This window comes from Columba livia, chromosome 11, assembly GCF_036013475.1.
Source record: "Columba livia isolate bColLiv1 breed racing homer chromosome 11, bColLiv1.pat.W.v2, whole genome shotgun sequence".
Classification (NCBI taxonomy): Eukaryota; Metazoa; Chordata; class Aves; order Columbiformes; family Columbidae; genus Columba; species Columba livia.
In genome coordinates, this window is record NC_088612.1 from 827,716 (window position 1) to 846,166 (window position 18,451).

The window sequence follows — 18,451 nt, forward strand, 5'->3', positions numbered from 1 at the left end:
GAAATTATTGTAAACATGCATAAATTAATGGGGTTTAAGTACTTGGGACGTGAAATGGGCTTTTCCCTTTGCTCTCTTCCTTGTTTCCTAATGGCTTAAACCTTCACCTGATCCACCATGGCGAGGCGAGTTGGTTTTGAGAATCTCTGTACGTGTTAATGCCAGACCTCAAAGTTTTCAAACTATGGCCTGTCAGGGTGAAAGAAAACTCAAAATAGCCAGTGTTTGCAGCTTCAAAATGCTCTGCTGTAGTAGTTCGAAACCTCCATAAGGCCTTTGTCTACTATTTTCTTTAATTTTTAGGCAGGAAAAGTTAGAACATAGGAAACGTCTTCAGTCAATGTATGATAAGTGATCAGATGCCTTTTTTAACCAACGTGGTGTAGAGGGAACCAAATTTATGAAGAAAGCAAGTAATTAGGTTGTTGATATTGTGGTCTAATTATTTTTTCCTAAGCTGACAGTTAATAAATTTGAGATTATTATCTGTTATAAAATGTGTATCACAAAGTGACTGAAACCCTTTAGAAGTATTGTGATGAAATTCTTTTAAGATAACTAACACTGGAGAGTGTCTCCAGCCATTTCAGTGAATGCCTCTGGCTTAGCTGTGTGCTAGTGTAATAGAGCGATACCATGCACAAAAGGGGCTGTGGAAGTGCTGCCTAAATGCCACATGCAGCCCAGGGACCCTTAGGACGCAGGAATCATGCAAACGCTGACTTGTGCTGCTTTCTGCACAGCAGCTGCGCCACAGGATCGGAGCGGCCAGGTGTGCAGTCACCTGCTGCCCAGCGTCGCAGATCCACGCAAGGGCCGGGGAGAACAGAGCCCTCAGCGACCACGGTCTTCACCCCCAGAATCCCGAGGAGGCTGCAGATCCACACACCACATGAAACATAAGGAAACAGACTTAAAAAGACTTGAAATGTTTTGGGCTTCTTTTCATTATTACAAATAATTATATAGCAATGCATTTGGAGCAGAGGGATACAGTTCTTGTAGTTAGAATTAAGCTTAAGGCTTTATCTAATAGGATGGTGATGCCTAGATGTGCTGGGAGAAGATACAGGTTAGCCTTTGTCATGTGATCAATAAGATTCTTGTTGTCACCAGCAAAAATGGGTGGTCCAGGGGGAGAAAGAGGAGATCTAAATGTACAACCAGTTTTTTTATCAGTGGGAAATGTTATAGAATATTTTGATTTAAGGAGGTGAGAGGGATGAGCAGAAATGAAGAAAAAAGGGAAATTTGGCCCTAGGGTACTCTCCTTTCTTCGTAATAAGGCAAGTTGGAAAACTACGGATATAAACATGCAATATATGAGAGCAGTATGGAGGAGGTGAATGTGGAGTGTAGCTTGGCAAATCCATGGAGCAGGAGGAGAGGGGTTTGAAAGTGCAGGTGAAAACGTGGACGTACTCCTTTGCCATGCAAAGGCACAGAGCACCCGCAGGACACGGCTCGTGTGCATCGCTCGGGGCTCACCCAGCAGGTGGGGTGTCAGCGTGGACAGGCAGTGCTTGCTCTCAGCACGTTACAAAACTACCTCAATACCAGGTCTAGAGAATACGGGAACTAAAATACTGATGGCTGCCACTTGGCTTTACCTTTCCTACGCTGAGGCTCCACCGGTGCCAAGAATTATCTATCTATCTATCTATCTATCTATCTATCTATCTATCTCTCTCTCTCTCTCTCTCTCTCTATCTTTATTCCAGTGTTTTTGGAGTGATGTTTGAGGCTGTTTTTTATTTCATCTTTCTGCAGTCAGAACACACCAGCTTACCCAGCTTTGATCCCTGACGCCATCCCCGCTCGGGCTCTGCAGTACCGCTGCCTGCTCAGCTGCTTAGTGTTGCGTGGTTGGGCTGCTGTTTCCTTTCTCAAGTACGGAGCTTTGCTCTTGCTTCTATTGAACTTCGTTCTGCTGACTTCTGATCGCTTTGCTGGTTTGTTGAGTTTGGAAGACAGAGCTAGACTCCGTGGCAGAACTCTTCCAGTTCAGCTTTGTTCATAAACTGTATAAACACACTGTTTCACCATCGCAGTTAATGAAAACATTGCATAATGTCAGGGTGATAGCTTACTGCCAAACTTGGAAGGCTTGTTATGTCCTCTTAGAGTACACTTGGTGCACAACTGGAACAAATCTTGTGGTTTAGATGAACCTACAGCATACTCATATTTTACTGTGGGAATATTACAAGACTTCAAAAGTCTTACTATAGTCTAAATAGCTCAGAGTTACTGCCCCTTCCTCCTCCCTCCCTTGCTGCATGGCTGATCAGTTAAAGGAGGAAGACAGGCTTGTTTGTCTCTACATGCATGCTGGCTGGTTTTTATCACTTTATTCTACTATTTTCTTACTTTTTTATTACCTTGCTTTGTTTATTCCTCTGCTGTGTGTTCTCTGGGTGGAGACTATTCTGTTTTCACTTACAAATGAAACAAAAAGCCTCTTTTTGAAGCATCAGTTCTGTCTTTGAGATGATCCTGATTTAAAGAAGTGGCTTTCTGTCTGCAGGAAAGGAGCAATCAGGCTGAAGGCTGCTCTTCTCTTCTCCCTCCTCCTTTGCAAGGCAAACTCAGATACATGCCGCTGGGTCTGTTTGTAGTAACCGGGTTAAGAGACTTTCTTCCACCTTATTTGGTGGTTTGGTATGGAAAGAGCCAACTCGCGGTTCAGCACAGGTCTGTTTGCTGTCTCCTGTTGGAAACACACCTGGAGGATTCTGGATGTATCTGTGAGGAAAGCTGGAGGAGAGATTGATGAAGATGAACAGTTGACTGAGTGCTTTTCTTCTTCAGATTCTTATGAGGAAGGCTACGGAGGCATGGGATTGGGGTGAAGGGAGCTCAGTCAGTGTGTTTAGGAGATTTGGAGTTAGTTGTTAAATTAGGAGATCTGGATAAGGCCCTTGTTTTTAAAAACAATGCTTAGCGTTATGCCCAATGTTAACTCAGTGAAAGATTTTCTGGAAAACTTTTTAGCAAAGATGATGTGCTGCAGAGTATGCAGCTCAGGAGGTGAAAACATCCTTCTGAAAAAGGATCAACGGTACTTTAGTGTCCTGTATTGCACTGTGGTACAGACACACGGGTTTTATCGTGTCTTCTCAGCGCGATGTCACGCGGCACTTAAACTTCTCTGTGGTAGAGTGATGCAGCCAGTAAACAAAGCAATAACCGGGAAATGCGGCGCTTCCTGCCGGGCGGCGCTGTCACTCCAGAGGCGCTGGGGCCGCGCTGCGGGCTGGGCTGCGCAGGTGAGCGCGGGCTGGGGACGGTGCGCTGGAGGTGACGCCGCGCGGGGCACGTGCCGGGGCGCGGGTGGCCGGGGGGCAGGAAGGGCGGGGGTGCCTGCCCTTCCCGTGTGGATCGCTTCCAAAGCACACCCGCTTGCTCTTGAAAAGAAAGAAACGCTAGGACTGCTGGGGATAATAAACCAGCCAAGCCGGCCGCGCTGACAGGTGCTCGGGATATTGTGCTCCAGCTCCATTTGTAAGGCACAAAGCCATCCAGCCCTCATCTTTGAGAGCCCATTTGTCCTGAAAACACGTAATATAGAGACGCGGTGCATGAGGATGAGTGGACAGGAATATAAGTCTCCCCAGCTTTTTTTAATTGAGGGTAGGGCCTAGGTACTTTCAATACAACTCTGTCCTTGCACCCAGGAAATGGGAATATATGCTCTTTTATTCAGTTTCTACTACAAAAAATAGACTTAGAAGAATTCTTAGCTTTAAGGTGCTTTTTTTTTTTTTTTTTGCCTGAAAATCAGGATATTCATTTGTAGAATTGGGAAATTTCAGGTTTTGGTCTGATGTTAAAGTTTTCCTGCCTGTAGCTAGTGCTGACAAGTGCTGACAGCAGGGCAAGTCCTCCCGTTGCAGCAGTAGCTCCTGAGCAGGGAGGGTGTTTGTATTAGCGTTCAACAGCCAGATTGTTCTCCGCATGCCTGTTCTTGGAGCAAACCACACTAGTGACAGCTTGCCCATTTTGTGCTGTCTGGTTGGGGTTGTCCACACCAGCTGCCCTCGAGGGGCTCTTGTTGAAACCGATGCTGCTGGAGTGGCCTTTAGGGGGATATTTTGGGGCTTGTGGCTACGCCAATCCATAGGCATGGGCTGTATGACCCTGCCGATCGTGTTGTTCGCTTGCTCAAGTGAGAAGCTTTGGCGTGCCGCTCAGATCCCCGGGCTGATGTTGGGTTGGACTTAGTTGTTAAGGGCAGTGTTGAAGCTATTATTGGATCTGAGGCCTGCCAGTTTCTAAATGTTTTTAAAAATAAGCTAGCATTTATAAATACGGATTCTCATGAGAGATACGAGTTTGTTGCCAAATGAAATTCTGCTTATTAAAATTAGAAATCTTCTGTGAAAACAGAGTCACTGATGGGAACAAGCTAGCTATATGACATTTGTTAGAAGAATTTGCTCTAATTCACTCTTTATAAAATGTTTTTGTTATGTGGACAAAGGTCTACTAATAGCAACTGTTAAATGGTGCTGAAATAGCCATAGCAAGTTTAGGGGAACGGTCTGGCAGTTATTAGCTGTTCTTTCAGTCAATAAGGTCCTGCTGTTTCATTGCAATTACAGCTCTAATCTAACTCTTTTCTCCATTCTGATGTGATACTCGGTGAACTATGGTTTTTAGATTTTTTGAAGGTGTCTCACATCACTGGTTTTCAAAGTGGTGGTAAATTGTTCAGTCTTCAGGTCACTTGTATTTAATGTTTAGACAGAAGGCAGTTTTGCAGTCCAGGTTATATTAGAAGTGCAGGTACAATTGCATCGCTACCTTCCCGTATCGGAGGCGCAGGTGCAGCGGAGCGCCGCGGGCACCCGGCTGGTGGCTGCACTTTGGAACACCGCATTGCTTTCTCTGCTTGTCCAGCGCAGGGTGTGATGAACACAGCTATAAGCGCCCAGCCGAACCACGGGAAGCTATTCTTGATCTGCACGCACAACCGTACGAAGATTGGAGGAGGCATTTTATAAAGGCTGCTTGTAAACGGTTGTAAGAGGCATGAACATTCTCTAGCCGTTCTTAGCAATTCAGTGCTGTTATTCGGACCAAATAAAGTGTTTACTTAACTTGCTTGTATTAGTATATTTCCTCCTTGTTAAAGGGGTGTGACTGGTTCTTTTCGCTAGTGATTGTTGCATTGCCTTTTAATGTTAGGTTTGGCACCAAAACTTTTGAAGGTGCTATCTGGTATGTTATTACATTATATTGTCTCAAAATGCAGAGATGTCATGGGATAGTTTGAGGATGTTCTCGGGGATGATGTGGAGAAGAGCTGTGTGTGAATCAGTGGAAGCAGATGAACTCCATGTGAAATGCTTGCACGGGTGTTCCAAATGGAAGAACCTTTATTAAGAGTAAAGGTGAACAAAATAGTCTTACTGAGAAGTCTTCCGAACAATTTTCTTTAGGAGCAGTAAGAGGAGCTCTGCAGCTCCTCCTCCCATACGCATTTCTTTTGCTTTGACTTTATCCAGTCTGTCCAGGCCTGTAGCACCAGTAACCAGGGCTCTTACGCGCTTCTCTTAGCAGTGATCGATGCATTTCCCAAAGCTGTGCCAAGTGTGACTTCTTGGATCCTAGGGGAAAACAGGTTGGGTTTTCATCTGAGGTATAATGAAAAGAGAATGTATCTGAAATGAGGAGTGTCTGGTTGCACATATGCCATGTCATCTGTTCCACGTTGCGTATGCTGCGAAGTTAGTGATTCTTTTTCCCATTGAGACCCCTGGGAACAGGTTGGTAAGTCAGTCCATTTTAGGCTGAACTTCAGTGAGACTGCAGGCAGGTGAGTGCTGTGCTGGTTGAACCTCTCGATGGCGCTGTGCATGCGGGGGTTACTTTTGGCCCCTGAGGGGCCTTCAGGATTTCTAGGGCATGTTTCACACTTCTCTGCACTGCGATAAAGCTGCTTTCTCAGGGTGCTGTGCAAGTATCATCTTGTCGTTGGGTATAATGGGGAGGGAAGGGCCGAGTTGGATGGTGAGGCTCAGCCCGTGTCCTCGGCACAGTCAGTACCGCGGTGCGGTGCCGATGGTTTCCGAGGGCGGGGGCGGGGAGGGGCGCTGTGCTCAGCACGCGCTCCCGGGGCGGTGGGATGCCCTGGCCCCGGGCAGGATTGTTCTCCTGGGTTCCCGGCCAGGGCACCGGCCCGACAACGTCCGTGGAGCAAAGCGTGGCTCGCTGGGCTTTGGGCACAGAGCTCTGTCTGCGGGCTGGGGGGGCAGAGGGGCTGGCTGCAGTAACACTGAGGAGATGCCTGATGAGCAGTTGCTGAAGGCTTAACTTCCACGTCAGCCAGTTTATGATACGTTGTGGTGATGCCTTGTGTGTTTTTGTGAAGTCACAAATATCAGTGCATTTTCTTTGCATGGTAGCTCTGAATATTTACAACACAGCCCCAGTAAGACATCCTAGTTACTTGCTCAGGTTTTCTATAGCTTTTTCCATCAGGCTTTTAATTGTAATGAAGTAGTTGGACTGGGGGCAGGGAGGAAGAGAACAGATGCATCAGGAAGAGAAGAGCTTTTGTAAATACTCCAGTGACGTGGAGTAAAGCAGTAGGAGTTTCCTACCGGTAGGAACTGAACAGGGACAAAATCGCCAAGATGAGTAGGGACCGGGACGTGAGTTAATGTAAACACTCACGCTGCTGAAAGGTAAAGCATCTTTTTTTCTCTGCTGTATATCTCCTTAAATGTGACTCTTTAAGCATATTTCCTATGCAAGGTTTCCCACTTCAGACGCCTTTTCATGAAGTATGGCTTTGTTTTGCTTTATTTTGAAGGGGAAATAGCTTCCTCCTTTTGAAGCACATGCTATTTGGCCAAAGAAATTTTGTTTACCATGGAGAAACCATGAGAAACAACATATCTGGAGGACTAGAATTGGAGGAGCGGGCTGGGTGACGATTGCTATCGTGACTGCACTAGCGGCAGTGCTGCTGGGCAGGAGGGTCAGTACAACCGCTGACACACGCCGGTGCAAGGCGAAAATGGGCAGAACCAGGTCGCTGGGTTCTGGAGCTGAAGCAGGAGGAATAGAATAGTTGATAATAATGGGAAAAACTGAAGGTAAAGGTCAGGAGACCAGCGTAAATCTGCTAGAATACACATCTGCCTCATCTTACATGGAGCGATTAAGTTCACTAAAATGGGTGTAACTGGCTCTAATTGTATTGTATGTGGATGTTTCCTGCTGGTGGTGTCACTAATTTAACCGGTTTCTGTGAGAAAGTATTTTTGGATCTGCTAGAGAGAAAAGGTTAAGTGATGCTGCTTAATATGTATTTGCATGTTCTTTCATCCCATCTTCATTTGGGGAATATGTAATGGCCTTCAGTTTCATAAACGTTTCAAGACACCTTACAAGGTGGTTGTTTTCATTCTGGGTTAAGCTTCTGGTGTGAAATGTAAAGCAGCATTACGATCTGCACTGATTTTGGTTCAAAATTGTAGTGCAACTATTGGCATCTGATGCTTTCACCTTTTTAGGTATGGTACAGACTACCCTTGGGTGTTGTGTAATGTGGGGATGATGCCAATTACTGGCAAGTGTCGCTGAATTGATGTGTAGTTGACTTGATACTGAGATGAACCGCGCTTGGCTGGGATTTCCTGCTTTGCGAAACGTGTAGGACCTTGTTCCTCAGGCTTGTGTTGGATAAAATCCATTCTTATCGAGGCTTCAGTTTAAAAAAAATTAATAAGTGTTATCCTGTTTGTGGCAGAAGGTGCATGAAAATACAGTCTGGTTATCTTGATTATTATTAGTCATTTTGCGCAGTATTAAAACTGCAAGGGTTTAATAGTATTTCACATGCAGCCACTTTATTATGGTGGAATATGCGTTTTAGGATTAAGTTGTATATATATCTATCTGCTGCTGTGTTACGTTCAGTCACACTAGCAATGTCCTGTTATCGTGTGTGTTGTGTCTCTACTGGAATTTGTGGAAGCATACAAGATCAAACTGAGAAATGAAGCATGCTGCAAGGTGGATGTCATTTGGAATTTATCATTTCTAAACGTAGTGTTTTCTTCGGCCGAGTGCATCGATTCCTGGGGTGTTCTCCCACAAACACGCACGGAGCTCAGCTGTGTATCTATGGCTGGCTCAGGACAGTAAGCTTAAAAGCTGGAGCGTCAACGTGCTGTCCTACTTCTCCTGTTTGAAGGATATCAGGTGTGAAAGGGATCGTGGTGGTTGCACCCCAGCAGCCCGGTGTGGGGACTGTTGGAGCGCTGTGGTGGGTCTGCCTGTCACCTGGGGCAGCTGTTCCTCACTAACCACGGTCCGTTGGCCTGTAAGAACAACCGGTGCCTCCTGAACACTGTCTGTGCCAGCCCACGGGAATTGACTCGGGGTTGTTGCTTCTCCCTCGTGTTACCAAAACTTTTAAACACACTGTGTTTACCGAGGTGATAAATGTTCCTCTTAGCCCTCCCGTTCTGCCCATAGGTATTGAAGAGCTGTTTCATAGAAAATCATCCGAGTTCTCTTTCCAAGGCTAGGTGGTTGCTCGATGAAGAAAACTTGAAACTGTTTTTTCAGACATCTATGTAAACTATGGTGTTTTTGCAGGAGTAAATGTTCCATGAAAGAAAAATACTTGGAAAGCAAACTGAGATAAAATATACAGGAAGCTTGCACGTCAGTGACTGATGAAATGCTATGTTTTGCATATAACTTTCTGTGAGGCGCTGTATCTGCACTCTTTCAATGGGCCAGCTACTAAAGGTAGCCAGTCTGCTTAAAAACCTGGTACAGGCAGTGTTCTCCCAAGCAGGGCTGGCTGGCGCTGCTGCGCAGTGTGAGCGGGGAAGGCCCTGCTGTGCCGTACCACCTTCTCCGTGCTCTTGACTGAGTTACTGGCTTTTCAGTGTGGTCGTGAAGTCTGGTTTGATCTGGACTTCTCATAGTTTTGTGGCATCTAATTACAGAACAAGACTTTTATTCTTGTTTTGTGACGTGGTTAGGCAGGGAGCAGGATTATTTTGTGTGTGTGCTGATTATGTTAACATGGCAAATGTAATTTTAGTTCTCGTTGATAGCTAAGGACTGGATGAAGTTGTTTAATGCAGACAACCTGTTGTTCAGACTGCACCTAGAATAATATGTGCAGTTTTGAGACTGCTCTCTGGAAACAGTATCATAAATTAGCCCACTAGAAAACTGTGGAGCGGGTCAGAAAAAACACCTTGTGCCGCTGAGCGTGTTCCGAGGGGCAGCGGCCGCGGTGCTGCCGGCCTTTTCCACTCCGGGGTCGCTGCTCATCACCTCGCGTACCCTGCTGCTCGGGGCTGATTCTCCACACCGGTGCGGGGTGTGGACACTAAATGTGCGGTGCCAGCGCGCACACTCGCAGCTGTTATTTGCTGGTACGGGGAGCGAGATGCCCGTGTGCAGCCGGGTCCTCCTCCGGTCCCCCCCGGGTCCTCCTGGCTTCCTGCAGGCTCCGGGGGCAACTGGCGCGGGGTGCCGGTGCGCGGGGTGCCGGTGCGCGGGGTGCCGGTGCGCGGGGTGCCGGTGCGCGGGGTGCCGGTGCGCGGGGTGCCGCTCGGCGTTCGGCCCCGTGTCCCGCGGGGGCCCGGCCGGCGGGAGGTCGCGCTCCCACGCGTGCCAGCAGCTCCGCGGCAGCACGTTCCCGCGCAGGGGCACGCGTGGCACGGCGCTGTTCTCCGCAGCAGCAGCGGGCTCTGGTGCCGCTGGCAGCGCTTCCTGCTGCGGGTTTCCCCCCGCCCCCCGCCGCTCACCTGCCCCGGCGGGGCGGGGGAGGCCGGGCGGGGGCCGGCGCTCGCCCGGCGGGGCCAATCGGCGCCCGGCCCTGTTGCTATGCGCGCCCCTACTCTGCCTCCTTTGTGGCCGGTGCCGCGGGCACCCACCCGCGGCGGCGCGGCGGCGGTTCGCTGCGGGAGCACGGAGAAGGTGTGTACCGGGAACCGGGCCCCGCCGCTCCCGGGCCGGGCTGGCTGCGCCGGGCGGGCCCGCTCTCCGGCCCGGGGTGTCCTTCCGTGAGGCGGCGGAGGCTGCGAGAACACGGCGGCTCGGGCAGGGCGGTGGGGAGGCTCGGGGGCCGGTAGCAGCGGGCCGCTCGGATTGCCGGCCTTGGAACGAGTTGGAGCTGTGTAGCTGTAAGAGTAATCTGCAGGATCTGTTGGTGTTTTGCTACGAGAGGTAACCGAAAACCGGTCTGTACTAGAGTTTGGCTCTCGGCTTGAGCCGAAGTGTGTTGTACTAAGTCTGTAAATAGTTCCTTTAAAACAAAAAACCCAAACAAAACCCAAACAGTTTCGCCATATGTTCTGAAGTTCTTCCTTTCGTTCTGTACACTGAGCCTATGAACGGCTGGAGTTTGATGAGGTCTTTCCCCTTCCCCCCCTTTCCAACCTCCCTTTAAGGAAAGTAAGGTACAGCTTAAAAAATAACTCTGTTAATTGATTACATTGTTAGGGCAAGAGCATTAAATGGCCTGGAGCAGGATGGGGATATTTTTAAACCTTAAAATTGAGACACGTAGTTAAATGTCAAATCTGCTAACAGTTGTAGTTAGTGTAGCCATATGTAACTGCTTCACTCTTCATTGTTATGGAGGAAGAAACACCTCCTCCCTCCCAAAAACACCCTGAAGCTTGACTGGGTTTATACGTGCCTTGCTATGTAGGTCAAGTTTCTCTTCTGTTTTGTTCCTCCTCACCAGCAGGAGGAAGCGATTACAGTATTTTGATTTCTGCTGGAAACAATGCGTGCAAGCGTTATCAGCCCTTCGCCACTAGTTGTTTGTCTTGGGGCGAATAAGCTGATGCAGGTATGTCAACTTTGGGGGCAACTCCAAGTATTCCTTTTCCATTAACAGTTTGCTAGTTGCTTTCGTTCTGCGTCTCCAGCTTGTGTGTGTTCTGAGCGGCACCGCAGCTCTGCTGGCACCGGGTGTTCACTCCTGCTGCAGCGCCACAGTTCCGCCAGTGAACCCCGTGGTGTGCGCGGGAATGGCGGGTTTGAATCGCTGCAGCGGTGCTTGATAACGGAGTAAGGAACTTCTGAGAGGACAAAGTGAAGTCTCATAATCGCATCTATTAAGTTTTAGATGTGTTGATGTCTGCCGTTTTGCTATGCCGAAAATTACCATATGTGAGGAGAGAGGGAGGCAAACTAGATTCTTGGCTGAAATTCTGTTAAGCCTTTAAATTTTGACCCAATGTAACATTTTATTCTTTTCAGTACCAGAGTACTATTAAAGCTTTACATGACTTACAATGTGGAAACTTGTAAATAGCCGGATTGTGCTGTGCGACACAGTTCAATTCTAAAACTATCAAAAACGTTCTTTCGTTTTATGCGTTCACAATTCTGTAGTCGGCTCTGGTGTCCGTTGTAGAATGAGCCATCTTTCACGCAGCGTGAGAGTCGCAATGTCCTCATTTATCCTCCCAAATAAAGTTTAAAAACAGTTTTACGGGCTTGGCCATTCTCCCAGAAATGTTTTAAATGAGAAGCGTATATTGTCTCTTTTGTAACTTTTTTACTTTTGCAGGTTACTGTTTAACCGCTTAAGGGCAGGCCTGGTAGGTGAAGGTTAATAGCGGTGGGAAAGTTACCTGAGGAGCTTCATGCTGCTTCAGCACCGTCAGTGTGATCTGGGTTTCGGAGCTGCCCGCTCTTCTGCTGGAGAAGCGCAGTGCCCGCCTTGCTCCGCCTGTTCCTTCCCCGCCGAAACAATCCGACACAAGCCTGCTGGCGCTGGGGGGAGCCTCGCCAGCTAGGAGGAGGATTTGGGGTGGTCAGACGTGTTCTGACAAAGTTCCGCACGATAAATTACCCTCCACTTAAATGGCAGTGGACAGGTTGTAACATCAAAGTTTTGAGAGATGAAGTTGGAGAACTCAGAAGATGAAAACAGAAGCTGCGGTAGAAGAGGTCAGATGTCATGAAAATAGCTTGCTCTGGGCTTTTTGTTTAGTCTTTTTCTTTTCAGATGAAATAACGGGATTCTTAATCCACGTTCTTCACCCGAGGGCGCTTCCTCACCAGTCCTGTGTGTTCTCCATGTGTTTCAGCCCCCCGCTAGTTCTGGTTCAGCAGCAGCGCTGCACAGGCTCCCAGCTTGTGGGTGTCGTTTCTAACTGACGTGATGTTGGAATAAAGTTATAAGCCTATCAGCTCCTACTTAACCTGCGTACGATATACCTAATGTTTAGCGTGTTATCCATTCAAATAAAACTCTTCAATTCTTGACTGTTTCTATCTCTTCTCCTTGTGAATAATCTTTACAAGCTTTATTACTAACAGTGCATTTGCACTCTTTGGCTTGTTTCTCATTTTCTTGGTTTTTTTTTCAGTTATCCTGGGCAATTTTTAAAGGCAGCTCAGTGGCATGAGTAGGTGCCTCGTGTGTGGGTAGAAAATGTGCTTCACAGTTCTTCCCCAGAGGGACTGTATTTATCCTGGGCTGGAGCGTGCCCTCGGTGTTCTGTAGCGCCCTGGAGCGGACCCAGGCCCCTGGATGTGGTTTGATAGCCAGACGGCTGCCCTGGGCCTCATTCACCGAGCGTTCACGTGTGAGGTTGAGTATCTGTCACGGAGGCTTTTCCTGAATGTGCTGAAAGACACTTCTAGACTGTTTAATTGCATCATTCTCATTGGAACCAGAAGTATTGGAACTGTGTGGGTTCTTATTTTGATACAGTATCAGGTGGATCCCTAAACCATTGTATTATATGAGACCTATGCTATGAAGAAGCACTTTAGCCAGCGCTGTCTCTGCACCAGGTCTTGCTGCAGGGATCACCAGTGCCTGTAACTGCTGCTGCCCTGCGGGTCATCCGTGTGAAACACCGTCCCGGAAAAGCCTCTCTTGTTATTTGGATGTGTGAACAAGCCTTCTGATGCTCTGCAACTCTTTTTCCGTATTCTCACATAAATACTTTTCAAACTTTTCTGCCATTTGTAAGCTTGGGGCAATCTGCGCTTTACTGTCTATGCCTGAGGACAGAATGCTCTTAGCATCACTGTGTGGTGCAGTGTGTGTTCCTTACATGACTGAAACAAGCACCTGCTAAAGGCCTCTTAGTTGCTCCTAATAGTACTGATTTTCCCTTTCTTTGTGGTTCTAGGAACAGTAGAAGAGTCATGTTGCTCCTTTTGTCATTGTATAGCCTCCCGCTTTCTTTTGAGAGCCTGACCAGTGAGGAGCAGCAAGGCTGGGCTGCCCTCCTGGGCTGGGTTTGGGGAGATCCAGTGTTCTGCTTTAGGTCGTAGACATTTGAGTTAAGATAGTGGAGTCAAGATAAGGTAAAATAACTCAAATTCTAATGTATTTTAGATCCCCTTAGAGGATAAAAGGCAGTGTTTCCTTGCTAGTAACACATAGTTGAGTGTATGGTGGTCACACTGAAATTTGTTTTGCAGCATTGAGAAGATGGGGTGTAGAATATGGAGGGATGCTGTGGGACTTGGGAATGTAACGTGGAGGATGTAGCCTGTCTTGCGGCTCAGCCACGTAACCTGCTGTCTGAAGTTCTTCTCAGATCTATGTCTCTAGCAATGAAGCTGCTGCTTCCAGATGCTGGTGTCTGTTATCTTTGGGAAAGGAGAATATTGGCCAAGTTTGAGTTACGGTGGTCATCCTGCCTGAAAGATAACTGAGCCCTCAGATGAATTTCCACGTTGATCAGGAGCTTTACAACAGGGGCGAAGGTGGGGAGTTAGATTCTGCAAACTGAGCACCAGCGCTAACAAGCAAGACTGTTGTTAAATAGTTAATAACAGATGGCTGAACTTCTGATGCAAATGATCAGACAGAACAAGAGAAGTTCTCTGCATCCTGACCCAGAGCCTCCTCGCTGCTGCCATGGCAACTGACCCTTTTTCTCTGCAGTTTTAGCAAAGTTTATGGAACTGAAGATGACTTGTTGGTTTTACAACTTTAAATACATTTTATAAGGCAAAGCGGACCAGCTGGAGGAGGAAGAAAGTAAACTAAGAGAATGTGGATATGAATTCCTAGAGGCCTTGAGTGGTTTAGTTCCTATAAGATCTTTCCGAAAGATGTCTGAAGGATTGCATACTTTAAGATGTCTGGCAGCTAAAGCGTTAGTTTAAATAAGAGTTTATAATCAGAGCAGATCTATCAGCCCTGCTTAGTCTGTGCTCTTTTGCTGCGGTGCTTGCGTTGGCTGCTGTAAGCCGGGGGCTGGAAGTGCTACCTTTTCTATTTTTATAGCAAAGTTACTCTGCAGTACCTGTACCTACTGCAGTTAAATTCAAAATAGGAGGTTCATTACCTCTTCTAGGGCAGGACACCTGAAGGAGTGTTGGTGTAGACACCAAAACTACTGGAGGGCGCTGGTGCTGAGGCAGGTTTTAGTCCGTTCCCCTGGCAAAGCCGTGAACAGGACCTCTGCTTATTGCACCTCACTCTCAAGGCACGGACAACCCGCTGTAAATGTTTTATCAACGCTGTCAAGAACATGCAGTTTCTTCATCTCTTGCTGGTTTTATGACGTGCATCTATGCCTGTGGGTCTTGTGATACAACAGTGGCTTTGCAGAATGTCCTTTCGGTAGGTGTGTACAAAGCTACAAACTGTATTTGCAGAGTGTATCATATTGCTGGGTTTGATTGTCTAGGTGGATCAAGGAATTCTTCAGCCGCCAGGCGTATAACTCAGTCGTTATATTGCTTTTAAAGAGAAGGGAAGCAAATTCCTAGAGTTCTTAGCTGAAGATTATTATTTGTTATCTGCAATACCAATTAAGAGGCGGGCGCCTTCAGGTATCAGGTTTTGCTGGGTATTATGCAGGCATGGAACAAAAGACCATCCTCGCCTCGGCCCTTGTGCAAGTGTCGAACGCAGAAGCGCTGACTCCCAGCGGCGGGCCGTAGGGAGCGGGGCCCTGCCGAGCCCCCAGGACAGCTGCTGCGGTACAGGCTGGCGAGCCCTTGTCACAGCGCGGAGGAGCTGGGGAGCAGAGTCCTTTGCGTCAAGTGCCTTCTTCCCAACCGTAGGACGACACGGGGAGGAAGTACAGGTGGTTAAAGTAATCAGAGGCTAATTGGACATTTACTGCAATAGTGAGTGGAAGACAACAGGAATGGTGGTAAGCCATGAAGATCTTGAAGGTTTTGTTTGTTTTTTTAAAGTTATTTGCTTGTTATGAAAGGTGATGTTTTGAGAGGCAGAAAAGACAACAGGAAGATATGATTTCCTGTCAGACACTGACCAGACATGCCTTCCTCACCAGACATGCCTTCCCACGAGACTGGATGCTCCTGAGACAGTCTGTGTCATTGTCACGATCATTTTCAGTGATGAGTTCCATGAGGAATCCTGTGGGCACTGCTGGCACGTGCCTGAGCAGGTGAATGGGGCTGTGCCAGTTTGGGGCACTGTGGGGCTGTGCCAGTTTGGGCACAGTGGGGCTGTGCCAGTTTGGGGCTCCGTGGGGCTGTGCCAGTTTGGGCACAGTGGGGCGGTGCCAGCGGGGTCACCTGTGGGGCTGTGCCAGTTTGGGGCACCGTGGGGCTGTGCCAGGGGGCTCCGTGGGGCTGTGCCCGGCGCAGGGTCCCCGCTGGCGCCACCTGTTCCCAGCATCATCACGGCTCCGGCTGGGGAGGATTCACCCTGAGGGGAATCTCAGGGCTTCAGACAGTGTTTTACCATAAAGCAGCTCGTGCTGAAAGCAATCCTCTAAATGCTGTTTCCTGGGGATCCCACCCAGCAGCAGCGGTGTTGGGAACCCCATTTGTGTGTTTTCCTGGGAAGAGAGAGGGCAGGTTGCTCTTTGTCTGGATCACCATGCCAGATTCTGGTCCTTTCAAGATCAGCCACTAATTCAGATGGTAAGAATAAAATGTTCTGTGCTAAAAATCTCTCGGATGTGTTTATTATTGGTTCCTGGAGATAAGTGTTGCACAACCCAGCTGTTTATAGGCATAGCCAATGCAGTCATGTATTGCTAAATGTAAACCTAAAATATCTTTGGCTATAGTCTTCTACACTCAAGTTTTTGTTCTCTTAAAAAAAAAATCCCCTTCCTCCAACAAAATTATGCATTGTTGTCACTTGATGGTAATGAGACATGTTTTCTTACTGATTTCTAACAGAAAATCTCTGTGTAATCTTTTGGGAACTGAGAGGGCTGACAAAACAAGTGCCTGTCAGGCACTTTTATTTTCCTTTGTGTTTTGATGCTCAGCTTGAGCATTCACAATAATCTGTTGAACCCGTTAAAGTCGACAAGTGGGCGAATCCTTACTGTTCCTGACCTGTGCTGGTAGCTGATGTTTGTGACTTTTTGGCATGTCTGAGCTGAAGGCAGCTTGGAGCGATTTTCCCTAAAAGAAAGTGATTTTGGCATCTTCTGACTTAAGTTGCATTGAATGTTTACTTTGGACATGAATGTCTTTTCTGCTGGTCTCAGATCCTTTTCCCTGCGGTGTACTTTTGATTAGATGTATGTTTGGTGTATTTGGAGGTGACCAGGGAGGAGCTGAGGCTGGGTTTGTTAGTGTAGCGGCCTTTGCTGGTGCCGGTTGTTTCTGCACAGCCGGCAGCAGAGGCTGTGCCGGCCCCTGAGCTTTGGCTGTAAACTGCTCCTGGTACACTGCTCACGCACACTATTTTTAGTGGTTTGTTTTTCCTGATAATTGATTGCTCTGTCTCTGGACTCACAGGTCACCAGGCAGGCTGGATCCTCCGCTGTCCTCTGAGCTGCTGGTGTATCTCGAGGAGCAGTTGCCGCGGCTGCCGGGGCGGTTGCTTTGGGGTGGCCGCGGAGGGACGAGCCCTGTCCCTTGGTTCTCTGGAAAGCCTGTTCTAAGAATAGGCAGTGGGGTGTTACACAGCACGTGCAGCCGCCGGCCTGGAGCGGCTCGTGCCGGCGCCACGCAGCCATGGCGAGATCGCTTTGTTTAGAGCAGATACGTTATGAATCCACCGCTGTTATTCTTGCTCTAGTAGTGTTCGTTTTGGCATTGGGACGAGTGTCAGGCATCTAGGATTGCCATAAGCTCGTGTTGTTGTACGAGGTGCCCGGCGCTGGTGTTCTGGTGGCCGTCGAAGCTGCACCGCAAGCCTGGCAGGACGGCTCAGTGCAGTGCAGAGGGAAAGCAGACACATTTCTAAGCAAACAAGTATGTCATTTGAAATTTCAGTGTTCAAGTGGGCCCTGTTTTTAAGAAGGTGCTTTCCAAGGTGTGTGTGTGTGTGGAGGGAAAACCTAACAAGGTCTGAGTGCTCTGGAGTTTCATTAGTTTGATTGGTTTTTAAAAATCTGAACTGTAACAAGATAAATGTCACTCAGCCAGATCCTGGCGATTCTTCAAATCGCCTAAAAACAAAGACGAACAAAACCAGCATCCATCAAGCTCTTAGTTACTCGCACAGATGAAATAGGTCTAGACATGTCAAATGACTGTTCTGATGGTTTGGACTGAACTAGAATTCATTACTTCCCAGGCGGTTGCAGACTCTTAATTCCTGGCCCATGAGGTCTTTCCAGCCTCGTGCAAAACTGCACAGACTGTCGTCTTCTCTAGAATTTAAAAATGAAGCACATTAACTTTCACCTGTCTAATGAACTGCAATGGGTATCGGCAGGCTGGCATCCCCAGGGGGTTTGGTTCATAACGGTGCGGTTTTTATGGTTTCCTCTACAGCAGAACGCCTGAACTGGAGCGGTGCGCCCCCCGGGGAGGGCTGTTGTTGGAGCGGGCGCGGGCTCCTTGCTGTGCTGCTGTGTTGCTGGTAGCTCCTTTCGCAGCCTCACCTGGTTTGTAACGCTGGTTTTCACATGGCGCGGACGGCCAAGAGCTGTAGTACTCACAGAACCTCCCTTGCTTCGACAGCAGCGTTGTGTTGCAGGCTGAGCGCCCAGTGAAGGGTTCCCATCGTGTGCCATCCATAGGTCAACGAGGAGCTTTCGTTCCGGGGGTTTCTCTGCCTCTGGCGGCTGATTCCACCCAAAAACGAGCCAGTGGCATTTTTCAAATCCACTCTGGCTTGTTTTCAAGGGGTCTGAAGCAAATGGCACGGGATGTGGGTGTTCTTTCTCTTGGGGAAGAGGAGCAGCGGTTTGGGCCGGGTGAGGACCGCCCAGGCGGGCGCTCTTCACATCACTCACTCAAAGCCTTTCTGAGAACTGAAGGCTGCTTTGCATCCCTCCTCATAAAAGAAGCGTTACCTTATCGCTATTAACTGGAAAATAAGGACAGGAACACTTGAAAATATGTTGTCATAATAAATATTTAAGGTGATGAGGAAAATAATGAAATACCCGAAAGATTAATTTTCTAGTGTTGGTGAAAACGCCTGTTTTTTGGCAAGTGTAGCCCTATATGACTATGAATGCTGTTCCCAACCGTGCTTGTGTATGTTGTGGAGGCATCAGCTGAGGGGCAGTGGAGCAGCACAGGGCCC

At 48.0% G+C, this 18,451-nt stretch overlaps 1 protein-coding gene and 1 long non-coding RNA gene across 4 annotated transcripts in view; both read left to right on the forward strand.

Moving 5' to 3' along the window:
- ATOSA (atos homolog A) overlaps positions 1 to 18,451 on the forward strand; it is a 42,395-nt gene that overhangs the window by 2,550 nt on the left and 21,394 nt on the right. The window contains exon 1 of one of the 3 annotated variants that reach the window (XM_065076395.1): positions 9,825 to 9,960. The exons of the other annotated variants lie outside the window; for them this stretch is intronic. The gene's annotated coding sequence lies outside the window, so the exon portion shown is untranslated. Of the gene's footprint in view, positions 1 to 9,824; positions 9,961 to 18,451 lie in introns of those variants that run through there. 3 annotated transcript variants of the gene reach the window in all.
- On the forward strand, positions 9,972 to 12,265 carry LOC110366075 (uncharacterized). Its single transcript, XR_010475310.1, has 2 exons — positions 9,972 to 10,840; positions 11,567 to 12,265. It is a non-coding gene; the product is annotated as an uncharacterized LOC110366075 (long non-coding RNA).